The sequence below is a fragment of the Orcinus orca genome, chromosome 1 (genome assembly GCF_937001465.1).
Source record: "Orcinus orca chromosome 1, mOrcOrc1.1, whole genome shotgun sequence".
In the NCBI taxonomy this organism is placed as follows: domain Eukaryota; kingdom Metazoa; phylum Chordata; class Mammalia; order Artiodactyla; family Delphinidae; genus Orcinus; species Orcinus orca.
In genome coordinates this window covers 169,934,914-169,949,593 of record NC_064559.1, presented here as the reverse complement: position 1 = coordinate 169,949,593, position 14,680 = coordinate 169,934,914, and the positions used below count along the sequence as shown (strand labels likewise).

General features: G+C 39.4%; 1 non-coding gene across 1 annotated transcript; it reads right to left on the bottom strand.

Moving 5' to 3' along the window:
* Window positions 1-14,125: 14,125 nt before the first annotated feature.
* LOC117202883 (U6 spliceosomal RNA) lies at window positions 14,126-14,234 on the bottom strand. Its single transcript, XR_004485394.1, has one exon. It is a non-coding gene; the product is annotated as a U6 spliceosomal RNA (small nuclear RNA).
* Between the last annotated feature and the right edge of the window lie 446 nt (window positions 14,235-14,680).

Below are 14,680 nucleotides of genomic sequence, written 5' to 3'. Positions count from 1 at the left end.
ACCCCCACTAGATTGTAAAATCCATCAGAATAGAGGGCTGACTCACAACTACACCCCTCTCACAATCTGGCCTAGCACAGAGTAGGCCTTAATAAATGTCTTTGCCTGGAATGGGTCTTCCTTTCTCAGTCATGGTGGCTTCCCACAGCAACAAACCACAACTCTATCAGGCCCACACCCCTGTTAGCATTCTTGTAGTAGTCCCCGTTTGACACACAGGAGGGCCAACTGAACAAGGCCAAGGATGGAGTTAGCCCCATGTAAGGTTTTAGACCTTTACCACCACAGGCAAACCATCCCAGAAATGCCCTCAGAAATTCCTGACTGTACTCAGACCCCATTTTTACAAGGTCCAGCCAACAAAGAGCCAGCCATGCAGGTCTGGTGAGCAACAACTTACTCAAGAGAGTCTCCTTTGGCCTCTTTTTGCTGTTATTCTTTTTAACTTAAGGGAGAAGGGAAAATAATGTTTTAAATTACTCCTTTTCCACCTGGTACATTTATCAGCTATAACTACCACTGGTGTTTCTACTTTAATTTTCTAATTTATATTATCACTTTTGAACTTAACAACTATGAAAGGTAGTAATCATCATACCCACTTTACTGATGAGGTAACTGAAGGTCATAGACATTAAGTGATTTTCCCAAGGTTATACAGCCAATAACCAAAGCAGTATACCATAGTGGAATAAACAGGGCTTGGACATCAGAAACATCCAGGTTCCAATCCTGTCTCAACTATTTAATACTTGTACAACCTTAGGGTTATTGTGAGGATGAATGAGATAACATGTATGGAAATACCTAAAGATGTAGATACATGGATTTAGTTAAAAAATCTTAAAGTCATGGAATAAATTGCTACTGGAAGTACAAATTCGCTTGCTGTTCAAGGAAACTCCTCCAAACCATATTAGAGCAGGTTTGGGCCTTGGTTAAAATAATAATAACGATAATCAGACCCCTAAGCAAGGGAAGACTACTTGTATGGGAATTGCCCCAGGCTCCCTTCCAGACCACCAATAATTTGTATTGGCTACCTTCTTTGCTCATTGGTTCTGGTTTAAATTAAAATCTTGACATAGTGGGGGATGGGAGTGATGGTCTAAACTCTGGAAAAGGCCTAGAACTTCCAGGACTGGATATTTTTTTAGATGACACACCAATGAGAGTTTGCAAATTCGTGTCCCAGATCTCATCAAAGCACTGGGTCATATCCCAGATCTATTTTAGGAGGGTAAAATGTAGCTAATGGAAGATATGTTATGATCTAATTCATTGTAAAAAGAATGAGCTTCATGGAGCAGACAAAAAGAACTTATCTGTTTTTTGTAGGGCAACTTAATGTCTCTGGGTCTGTAAGCTTCATATTCTTCATGTGTGCATTGGAGGTAATAATACCTACCTTGTAGGGATGGTATAAGGACTAGAAATCATGCATAAATGTCTTATCAAAGAGCCTGGCCTGAAATGGGTGTTCAGTAAGTGGCAGTATTAATATAAGGATACCATTTTTTTTTGATGTGGACCATTTTTAAAGTCTTTATTGAATTTGTTACAGTATTGCTTCTGTTTTTTTTATGTTTTGGTTTTTTGGCCACGAGGCATGTGGAATCTTAGCTCCTCTACCAGGGATTGAACCCACACCCTCTGTGGTGAAGTCTTAACCACTGGACCACCAGGGAAGTCCCTATAACGATACCATTCTTCAACATCACCATTTAACTCTCTACCTGTCAAACAACCCAACCCTCCAATTACTAAGTCAGTTTTGCAGATACATTAACTATTAGAAAGGAGTGCTTTGAACAGCTGACACATATATCCCTGTCATTGTTTCCCTAGGTAAAGTTGTGTGCGATGACTTACTTCTGCATACTGATAGCCAACAATTGCTGCTCTCATGTACATTATTTCATTTAATCCTCACTATAGGGGTTATTATTAATTTTATTTTACAGAAGAGGAATTTGTCCAAATTCATAGTGACAAGGCTAGGAATTATACATAGGTGTTCTGATTCAAATGTGCTTTTTACTAGGGCATGTTGCTGGTGTCCTGCAGACATTGATCACTCCCAAGAAGGCTTCATAATACGGAGCTTTTGACCATGGAAACCTGAAGATGAGGCTATGGATTTATAGTAATCCTAAACCCAAGATGATCTTGAAGAAGAGAACTTAGATCATGAACAGCTTTGTCATCAGCCTATCTTTCCATCTTTCTATCCTACTCTAACTCCACAGCCCCTCCCCAATCCATCCTTAAGAGAAACCACAGCTACTTTTATTTATTTTCCAACTTTGGGAGGTGACTGTCATATCAGCTCTTCATGAACACTGCATGTCTGTGACGTCAGCTTTTAGAAATGCAGGCTGATTGATCGAAACTATGGGGGAAAAAAACCTGTGAGGAGCCCTCTGAGTATACAAAGAACCAGTTTATTGGCATGAGACTTTGAGATAGCCCTTCTATAGAAATAGTGCTAAGCTACAAAAACAGAAAAAAAATTATACTACAATTGTAATGGTAATCTGGAGGTCATGCTTCCAAGCTGCTGGTTTCATAAATATAGCCCATTATTGTTCATGTTTGCCCAGGGCAGAAAAAATATGTGAGGCTGCACAATAACAACAATTGTGCTACACAAATAACTGTCCCTGTGCCAGGGACTGGAAAGAACAAGCAGTAAGAGATTTTTAAATGCCACACACACCCAGGGTGTGATAGCACAGTTCAAAATTGTCGTCATTGCTAATTTTTCAGGGCAAGGGGGTGTCCTGGGAAGAGCCTGAATTTAGAACTGGGAAGACCCAGCTTAGTCCAACTTCCTTATTTTGTGGCCTTGGACAAGTCAAAGAACTATACCAAGCCATGGTTTCCTCTCCTTTAAATTGAAGGTAATAATAGCACCTACCCGATAGTGCTATTATGATGATTCAATGAGGTTTCATGTGAAAGCAGTTAGCCTGATACCTGGCACACAGCAGACACTGCATAAGCGTTAGCTCCTACTGGAGAATATTTAGGATTTCAGAAGCCAGAAACAAAATAGAAATCATTTTTAAAGATCTTCAGTGGGACCCTTAAAGGAACCTGAATATTGAAAAAAAAAAAAAAAAGGCCTACCTTAAAGTTTTTTTGAATAAAATTTATTCATTTATTAGTAACGTTTATTGAGTTCTGTAGAGTAAGGGAGATTATTACGTTTATGTCCCAAAAGTTCCACTGGCTTGTTGCAAGCAAACAAATACAGTTTTACACTTGTCCTATTTCCTTCCTTTTTCTTTCTTTCTTCTTTTTTTTTCTTTTTCCTTATGAAGGGTCCCAGAAGCTATACGAAACAAAAAGAACACCATGGGAAAGAAAATATTTACACTCAAGGCTGCAGGTCCTTTCATCTGAAGATTTCAAAGAATTGTCTCCATAACTAATTACAAGTCCTGCTTTAACATGGGGGAATGCTGAGACACCATCAAATTAAGAAGCTTGCCCTAAATCACAAGGCAAGTCTGCAGATGGGCTACAGACAGAACAAAGCTGTCCTGTTTGCCAGCCTTGGGCTCTAAAGTAGGGCACATGAAGGTCAACAGAGGCTTCAATTAATGAGGAGAAAAGTTTGGGGAATTCTGATTCTGTACCTTTGAATTATTGCAGTGACAAGAACATGGGCTTTAGAGTAAAATTTGATTTCAAGTCTCAGCTCAGCCCATTACTAAATATGTAACCTCAGTGAAATCATAAATTAAGTCTTAGTTTCCTTCTCTGTAAAATGGGGATATTAATTCCTACTTCTAAGGTTTGGGGTAAGTTAAATGATGCAACTTTTGTGAAAGACCTAGCACAGTGTCCTGCTCTTAGAAGGTTCATGTACATGGAGAAAGCTAAGATACCCCACATGAACACATAATGACAAATAGACAACTGTTTCAGTCAAAGATTTTCTAAGCCACAATCACAGTTGTGTCTCAGTGTAAAACGATGACTGTGTATTGAACATCTCATAACACAAATAGAGGATGCCTTGTTCAGGCCTTCATTGCTTTTCTTCCTTGATTCTGTGCTTTCTTTCATAACCCACATCCAAACTATCAGCAAGTTTTGCTAGCTCAACCTCCAGTATATATCTAAAATTCCAATTCTATTTTCAAAATATATTCCAGATCTGACCATCTCTCAGTATCTTCACTGCCACCATCACCTTTTTCCTAGACCACTGCTAGAGCTCCTTAACTAATCTCCCCAATTTCATGTTTGCACCTACGTCTGTTATCCTTATAATAGACAGAGTGATCTTTTTAAAATGTTCATTAGATCTTATCAATTCCCTGTTTAAAACCCTCCAGAGACTTCTCATCAAACCCCTGACCATTGACCTACAACAGAGCCAGGTCTTTCCAGGTGAAGTATGTGTCAACAAAGCACAGAAGAACAAGTATGTTCTGGGCATGTTGAGATGTTTGGTGGGATGGAGCATGGTGGGGATGGGAGAGGGAGGAACTAGCAGAGGAAGATTGGAGGAGGGAATTTTAGGAAATACCCAGAGGGAATCATGGCTGGGCCAGAAGAGGCTTAGAGAAATGCATCTGTCTGAAGATTCTCAGAGATGCAAAATCACCACTGGAAGCAAATGGGACAATTACTGTTTTGTGTTGATAGTATTTTCAAATCTAGTGGCCTTGATTTTTTAAAAGCACAATCAGGAACCTATTTTATCCTTCCAAAAGGAAGTCAAGTTTATAGGCCAGGAACCCTAACATCAGGACAGTGGTTAGGAGGATGGGCTTTGTAATCAGACAAATCTGATATTGAATCAGGGTCTCCACTTAAGCTATAATACCATGGACAAGTTATGTAAAGTCTTCGAGCCTCAGTTTTATGCAAACTATATCAGAGTGATTAAGAAAATTAAATAGTTGATGCTTATAAAGCACTTTGCACAGTGTCTGACACGTGGGAATGGGAATAAGTGCCCTACAAATGGGGACTATCACATTATGGTTATGACAATGATGATTAAGGATTTGGTTATCTTTATAACAGTCCCGTGTTCATTAGTTTTACTGATAAACACTGTGTCTCACCCCTAACAGAGATCTGAAGTAAATCTGTCAAATTTTAAAAATCTGAGGAGACTGTCCCAATTCACAGCAACATTTGGTACTAAGAGACAAAAAAGGGCACATACTTGCACTGGAGACACTATCCACTCTGTCCCCCAGTCTAGAAAATCAAAATATGTAAATAGAATGGTAGCATCATATTTGCATTTAACTGTATATAAATATAATTATACACCCTCGGTGCTCAGTGTTCAAGAGGGTTTTTTGTTGTTATTTTCAATATTGCCTCTATATGCAAGTCAAAGATTTCAGCTGATGTTCAACCAAAGAAGAAGTATAAGACTTGTAACTGAAAACTACAAAAACATCATTGAAAGAAATTAAAGAAGACCTAAATAAATGGAAACACTTCTCAAGTTCATGGATTAGAAAATTTAAAATGTCAGTACTCCCTAAACTGATCTACAGATTCAAGGCAAGTCCTATCAGAATCCCACCTAATTTCTTTGCAGAAACTAACAATTCTACAATTTCTATGGAATTGCAAGGGACTCAATCTTGAAAATGAAGAATAGAGTTGGAAGACTCATAGTTCCTGATTTCAAACTTACCATTAAAGTACAGTAATCAAGTTAGTGTGGTATTGGCATAAGGGGAGACATATAAATCAATGGAATAGAATTGAGACTTCAAAAATAAGCCTGTACATTTATGGTCCATTGATTTTCCACAGGATTGCCAAGACAATTCAAGTTGGGGGAAGAATAGTCTTTTCAGCAAATGGTGCTGGGACAACTGGATGTCCACATGTAAAAGAATGAAGTTAAGGAATTCCCTGGCAGTCCAGTGGTTAGGACTCTGTGCTTCCACTGCAGGGAGCAGGAGTTTGATCCCTGGAACTAAGATCCCTCATGCTACGCAGCACAACCAAAAAAAAAAAAAAGAATAAATAAATAAATAAAACCACAAACAAAAAGAATGAAGTTAGGCTTCCTCCTCATACCATATACAAAAACCAACTCAAAATAGATCGTTGATGCAAATGTAAGACTATAAAACTCTAAGAAGAAAAAAATAGATGCAAATCTTCATGACTTTGAATTAGGCAATGATTTCTTAGATGTAACACCAAAAGCATAAGCAGCAAAAGGAAAATAGGTAAATTGAATTTCATCAAAATTTAAAACTTTTGTGTTTCAAAGAACACCATCAAGAAAGTGAAAAGACAATCCAAGGAATGGGAGAAAATATTTGCAAATCATATACCTGATAAGTGGACTATCCAGAATATATGAAGAACTCTTACAACTTAGCCAATTAAAAATGGGTAAAAGATTTGAGGCAATATTTCTCCAAAGAATATATACAAATGTCCAAAAAGTACACAAAAAGATGCTCAACATCATTAGTCATTTGGGAAATACAAATCAAAACCACAATGAAATACTGCTTCACACCACTAAAATGGCTATAATTTTTAAAATGCACAGTAACAACTGTATATCCACATGCAAAATAGTGATGTCGTTGAGATTGTTGCAATATTCAGTGTTGGTAAGGATGTGGAGAAATTGGATCCCTCATACATTGCTGGTGGATGTGTAAAATGGTACAGCCACTTTGGAAAACAATTTGTCACTTCCTCAAAGAGTAAAACATAGAGTTACCATAGGCCCCAACAATTCTATTCCTAGGTATATAGGAATTAAAACATAATTAAACATAATTAAAAATATAGTCACATAAAAACTTGTATATGAATGTTCCTAGTGGCATTATTCATAATAGCCAAAGATGGAAACAACCCAAATGTTCATCACTGATGAATAGATAAATACATGTGGTATAACCATACAATGGAGTATTATTATTCGGCAATAAAAAAGAATGAACTACTGATCCATGCTGCAACATGGATGAACACTGAAGGAAGGGAAAGAAGCCAGACACAAAAAACCACATATTGTATGATTCCATTTCTATGAAATGTCCAAAAAAGGCAAATCCATGGAAACAGAAAGTAGATTAGCAGTTGCCAGGAGCTGGGGGAAGGGGAAAAGGAGAGTGACTGCTAATGGGTACAGGGTTTCTTTTTGGAGTGACGAAAATGTCCTGTAATTAGATAATGGTATGGTTGTACAACTCTGTGGGTACAGTAAAAACCACTTAACTGTACACACACACACACACACACACACACGTCACTCTGGCTCTGTGTAAAGGATGGAACAGTGAGGGGCTTCCCTGGTGGTCCAGTGGTAAAGAATCCACCTTACAAAAAAAAAAAAAAAAGAATCCACCTTACAGTGCAGTGGACGATCCCCTGGTTCGATCCCTGTCAGGGAACTAAGATCCCACATGCCTTGGGGCAACTAAGCCCGTGCGCCACAATTACTGAGCTCGTGCTCCTCAGCTAGAGCCCACGTGCTGCAAACTACAGAGCCCACGTGACCTGGAGCCTGCGCGCCTCAACTAGAGAGAAGCCTGGGCACCACAACACAGAGCCCTCGCACCTCAACGAAAGATCCCACATGCCTCAACGAAGATATCCTGCGTGCTGCAACTAAGACCCGACGAAGCCAAAAATAAATAAATAAATTAAACAAAAAAAAGGATGGAGCAGTGGGGTCAAGGATGGAGGCTTTAGAGATCCTGGTAAGAGTTATTGGAGAGAGGCAGAGGCAGTGGTGATAGACTTAAGAAGACTGATTGCAGGGATATAGAGAAGGCAGTATACCACAGTGGTTAAAGTTGTGGGCTTTAAAGGAAAACACACCTTAATTCCAACCTCAGCTCTGCCACTTATGAGTTGTGTGATTTAAGGTTAGTTCCTTAACCTATCTGAACCTCAGTTCCCTCATTTATAAAATAGAGGAGATAAAAATAGATCTACCTTGTAGGGTTATCATGAGGATTTGTTCATTTATTTTAAAAATAGTTATTGAGTCTACTATGTGCTAGGCACTGTTCTAGGTACTGAGGATACAGCGGTAAACAAAACAAACAAAACTCTGCCTTCATGCAGCTTATATTTCAATGGCGGAAGAGTGACAATTATATAAACTATATATAAAATTATAAATAAATAAATAATATATATTTATAAATTATAAATATAATTTATAAATCATATATTTTCTCCTTATTTACTTATGATTGTATACATATATATACATACATATGAATATGTATATATATAATCATAAGTTGGTAGGAGAAAAATATATTAGTGAAGGAAGAAAGATAGATGGGAGCTTATAGGAGTTTATATGGGAGAGGTTGAGAGTCTACTAAGGGTGGTCAGAAAAGTCCTCATGGATAAGGAAACATTTGAGAAAAGACTTAAAGTAAGAGAGTGACCAAGAGTATATCTAGGATGGGTGGCCATCAAGGTAAAAAGAACAGCAGATGCAAGTGTGGTAGCTAGAAGGGGATATGGAGTCAGGAGAGATTTTGTTTTTTAAGGTAAGAAATAACATAGCACTTTTTTAAGCTGATGTGATGATCCTTTGGAAAGTGAAGTATTAATTATGTAGGTAAGAGAGAGGATTGCTGGAGCAGAGGGGAAAGGATTGATTTTTAGAGTACCAAAGAGAGGACTGGGTACGCAGGCATGGATGCAGGTGGGTGAGCTATCTGCTGAGAGGGAAAAGAAAGCGGAAGGTGTCGGAAGTTTGAGTAAAGAAAAGGTATGAAATAATCATTTAGGGAAAGTGGATGGACTTTTGAAATAAAATGATTCCCATATAGCACTAACGGCCCATGTGAGGTTAATGGTGATGAATTTTAAGAGTCCTGTTGATATAGTTGTGGGTTTTTCTTCATCCACTTTCCCAAAGGTGGAGAGTAAGTGAAGAGTTAGATTGTCCAGGGTAGGGATTTTGTGAAGCAAAATAACAAAGCAAGACGGGGCAGGAGAGGAGAGGACATATCAAGGGAATGATGATAACATTGGACCTTGGAAGTGAAGTGTATAAAAAGAGAAGTGAGAGGACATGAAATAGGTAAGGAATGGTGAATAGGTGTTAGGATCACTAGATTGTAGGGCCAAGGGGGGAACCAAAGAACTGTTGGAGTGAGTGAGCTGGAAAGACAGGAGAGGTATAGAAAGATAAGAAAGATTATTGGCAGATTATTAATGAATGGAAACAATCCCTAAAATAATAGTAGTAGGGCTTCCCTGGTGGCACAGTGGTTAAGAATCCGCTTGCCAATTCAGGGGACACGGGCTCGAGCCCTGGTCCGGGAAGATCCCACATGCCACGGAGCAACTAAGCCTGTGCGCCACAACTACTGAGCCTGTCCTCTAGATCCTGTGAGCCACAACTACTGAGCCCGCGTGCCACAACTACTGAAGCCCACATGCCTAGAGCCCATGCTCTGCAACAAGAGAAGCCACCGCAATAAGAAGCCCGTGCACCGCAACAAAGAGTAGCCCCCACTCGCCGCAACTGGAGAAAGCCACGCACAGCAACAAAGAGCCAAAGCAGCCAAAAGTAAACAAATAAAATAAATAAAATTTAAAAAAAATAGTAGTAGTAAGACCTCAAAGTGCTCACTATGTAGTGGGGAAGACAAGGCAGAATGAAATGAATGCTAAAGACAGGCACATGCAATGGCTGTAGCCAAAAAGAATCTTCAAGTAAGTGTGAGGGTCAGATAAAGGAACGCAGGCAAAGAAGGTGGCATTTGAGATGAGCCTCAAAATGGAGCAAGTATAGAGCATAGCCTGATATATCATAGCAGTTGTACCATGGCAGCGAGTGTTCAGGAAACAATGGCTGGAGCACGGGGTGGGAGCTAAAATGCCAGGCTAATGCCTGAACATTTTATGTAGGTGATAGTGACATTAGGGGCCTTCTATGTAATTGAGTCTACGTATTAGCGTGATATGAAGTCATATTGCTTTCTGTATTTTGATCAGTCTAAAGTCTTTCTGTTCCTTTATGTACTTAGGTCATATTTAGAGTTTTTACATTTCACTAGGATTTTCTGATTGTCCTTTTAAGATCACTTCCCCTCAAATGCACTGATACGGCTGTTTCTTTCCAAACAATGGACTGCCACATGCCCATTCACTTTCTTTCCAATAGCCTTCCACTCCACCCCCCAATGTTGGTAGGAAAGCCTGACATGTGATCCCTTATGGGTCTGAAGCTCCTGTGAGAGAGGTGTGGGAAATAGGCTGGATATGATCAGAATTATGCTGTCCAGAGCATTAGGACTGGTTGCAGCAGGTAAGAGTGGAACGCAAATAGTCATATTCTCCCAAGGTTGAGGAAGACGGAAGGGACACGGTCTCGCAACTGAGGTGTCACAATTTTTTCAGGAACTCAGTATCAATATCAATGATGGGGTCAGTCTCTTTGCAAGCTGTATTTATGATGTCATTTGAAGATATCACAACCTCTGTCTTCACAGACTAACCAGATAAATGTTGAAACCATTACCTTCTCTGTCATTGTAGCTTTGGCCAAGTCCTTCCCCTCCTCTGGACCCAAGGTGCTATCTTTAAAAAAGGGGCTGCAGTCATCCTTCTCTAGGGTCCCTTCCAACTGTGACATGCTCTAAATTTTCTGTTATCATTTATTCTTTATTAAATTTATGTGACAGGCATTTTCCCAAGCATGAGACCCTCTCACCACTTCACTCCGCCTGCCAAACTCCTGTTATGAATTATGTTGGGCTTTTCTTCTGTAAAACATTTGCGAAAAGTTGTGCGTTACAGACATAGAGAATGGACTTGAGGACATGGGGAGGGGAAAGGGTAAGCTGGGACGAAGTGAGAGAGTGGCATGGACATATATACACTAAAAAATGTAAAAGAGATAGCTAGTGGAAAGCAGCTGCATAGCACAGGGAGATCAGCTCGGTGCTTTGTGACCATCTAGGGGGTGGGACAGGGAGGGTGGGAGGGTGGGAGGGAGACACAGGAGGGAGGGGATATGGGGATATTTGTATACATACAGCTGATTCACTTTGTTATACAGCAGAAACTAACACACCATTGTAAAGCAATTATACTCCAATAAAGATGTTTTTAAAAAAAAAAAAGAAAAGTGCGTTAGAAGGAGGTTTATTTCATGTAACACATTTGAGAGAAAATCATGTAAAGGGCTTTGTTTTGTTCCAGCAGCTGAAACAATAAAACCACCACAATGACATGCAACATCATTTTGTACTGCCCTCCAGTGGTGGCCCAAATGTCTTTTCCTGGTTGAAGTTTAAGGAATAAAATGTGTTTTCAGAGGAGCTCACATTATCTAAAGGTAGGAGAGTCTTAGAGGGCCTGAGGAAAGGGTATATCATCAAATCTCTCTTCTTAAAAAGGAGGAACTGAGGCCCATCATTGTTCTCATCACCATGCAAACCTATTCTATTTTCTCCCGTCTTTGAAGAGATATTTTACAACCCTGACTCTGGGTCTACTTCTCTGCTCCCCTTCACAGCCAAATTTCTCAAAAGGGTTATCTACATACTGTTTCTACTTACTCATCTCCAATTTATTTTTAAACTTTTTACTCTAAAATAATTCCTAACTTTCAGAAGAGTTGTAAAAATATTACAAAGAATTCCCATATACTCTTTATCCAGGGGCACCAAAAGTTAGTATTTTGCCACAGTCTCTTTATCTGTGTGTGTGTATATGTGTACACATGCACACATAAATATATAGCTGTATGTGTGTGTGGTCAGGGGTAGTTCTGAACCATTTGAATTGTAGCCTTTACCCCTAATACCCTAAATACTTCAGTGTATATTTTCTAAGAACAAAGACATTCTCTTACATACTTATACACCCCTCTCCCCACCCCCACCCCTAGTATGAAGATTACATTCAGGAACTTTATCACTGATATAATCCTTATTTATAGTCCACATTCAAAGTTCACTTATTGGCCTGATAATATCCTATATAGCAGTTTTCCATCCTGTACAAGGTCTGATCCAGTGCTTGATCCCTAATCATGCATTGCATTTAACTGTCATGACTCTTTAGTTTCTTTTAATCTAAAATAGATTGTTATTTATGATACTGACTTTTTTTAAGTACAGGCCATTGTTTTATAGAATTTCCTTCTATTTGGGTTTGTGTCCTATTTCCTTATGATGAGATTTATATTTTTCTTTTTTTGGAGTGGGCAGGAATACTACCTATGGGATAGTGTGTCACATGAGGAGAAATACGGTGTTACCTGGTCCCATTATTGATCATATTCATTTTGATCAGTTGGTTAAGGTGGTATCTGCTAGGTCTTCACTGTAACGTTATTATTTTTTTTCTATGTAAATAATGAGTAATCTGTGGAGAGGTACGCTGAGACTATGTAAATATCCTGTTCCTCGTCAAAACTTTTGCCCAAAGGTTTCCACATTCACCGATAATTCTTGCCTGAATCAATTACTATGATAGTTGCAAAATGGTGATTCTAGGGAATTCCCTGGTGGTCTGGTGGTTAGGACTATGTGCTTTCACTGCTGTAGGCTGGGTTCAATCTCTGGTCGCGGAACTAAGGTCCCACAAGCCTTGCAGCCAAAAAAAGGAAGATGGTGATTCTATAACTCCATTAGTCCATCTACATTTTTTTAGTTAGCATTCTACTGTAAGCAAGATCTTTCCCTTCTCTCTTATTTATCTATATTTAATCTATATTTATTATCACCAGTAAAAAAAAAAACCTCATGGATTCTTATTTTATTTAATAGGTTATAATCCATTATTGTCATTATTCATTTTATTGTTCAACTTGTCCTAGATTTGGCCATTGAGACCCCCTTTAAGCTGGTTTCTGTGTCCTTTTGACACATGCTCATTTTTTTTTTAGCATTTCCTTGCTTTCTGGTATAATACCGTGTTCCAGGTTCATCTTGTATTTTCCCTGTCTAGACTTGGAAATCATCCCTCTCTCCAAAAGAGCACTCCTTTAGGTGGGGAATGGTATTTAGAAGCCGAGATCTGGGCACCAGATATATCCATTGCTACTGGGGAGTAACTGCTTCTAGGCCCTTTAAGTAAACAGAGCCAAGGAGGAAAGGCAGCTTAATATATAGTTCAACTATTTTTAATCATGAATTCAGTACTGGTATCTCTAATTCCAGTTCAACACCACAGAGTTCTTTCTCCGATTCCTGATTTGCATCTCCCTTTTCCCACAGTGAGAACTCTGGCTCTCAACGGCATCAACGTCTTATTTTCATTTGTTCAGTGTTATGATATACACGAAATAGTTTCAGAATTGCTATATCCATTCCACTAAAGAAAACATTTTTTATTATTAATTAATTAATTTATTTATTTATTTATTTTTGGCTGTGTTGGGTCTTTGTTGCTGCACGTGGGCTTTCTCTAGTTGTGGCGAGCAGGGGCTACTCTTTGTTGCAGTGCACGGGTTTCTCACTGCGGTAGTTCCTCTTGTTGCGGAGCACGGGTTCTAGGTGCACGGGCTTCAGTAGTTGTGGCGCACGGACTTAGCTGCTCCGCGGCATGTGGGATCTTCCTGGACCAGGGCTCAAACCTGTGTCCCCTGCATTGGCCGGCGGATTCTTAACCACTGCGCCACCAGGGAAGTCCCTGAAAACAATCTATTAAATAGTGTTCAGTGTTTGTTTGCATTTTTATTTTGTTTTTAGACTAAGGGAATATAGTCAAAGTACTGTGTTGAAAAGTAATCCAGATCCGTTTTTTATTTTCTTTCAGAATGGTTATATTACTTATTTAAATATAGTTAGGTTTATTTCTGTCTGTTTATATTCAGTTTTACGATCTCTTTCATTCTTGTTGGTTCAATTTTCTTTTTTTTTTTTTTTGGCGGTACACGGGCCTCTCACTGTTGTGGCCTCTCCTGTTGCGGAGCACAGGCTCCGGACATGCAGGCTCAGCGGCCATGGCTCATGGGCCCAGCCGCTCCGCGACATGTGGGATCCTCCCAGACCGGGGCACAAACCCGTGTCCCCTGCATCGGCAGGCGGACTCTCAACCACCGCACCACCAGGGAAGCCCAATTTTCTTTTTTGAATATGTAAAAGCTAACATTGTCCAAAAGTTAGATCCATACACAAAACATATGTAGCACTTCACGAATCTCTGTGTCATCTGTATGTAGGAGTCATGCCAATTTTCTCTGTATTGTTCCAGTTTTACTATACGTGCTGTCAAAGCAAGAGCACCTCCAGTTAATTTTTCAACCTGTTGGGTGCTATTTGAAGTGTGACCCCCCAACACACACACTTCACTGAAACTGCTCTTGTCAAAGTCATCAGTGACTAATATTTTTCTATCCTTATCTTATTGGACCTTTCCACACTCTAAGCAAGTCTCTCCAATAGTCTTGAAACACTCTCCTCTCTTGGTTTTTGTTCCCCTAGTCTTCTGGTTTTACTCTCTCTTCACAGGCCTCTCCTCATTATCCTTGTCTATTCAACCACCCTAAAATGTGTTATTCCTCAGGCCTCCTGGCTCCCTTCACTTCCTTCTGTGTACTCTCTTCCTAGCCAACCTCAGCCGTGTCTAAGCCTTCAAATGCTGATTATGCTAATGACATCTAAATTGATATCTTCATCCCAGACCTTTCCTCTGGTTTCCAAACCTATAACGAACTGCCTAACTGACATCT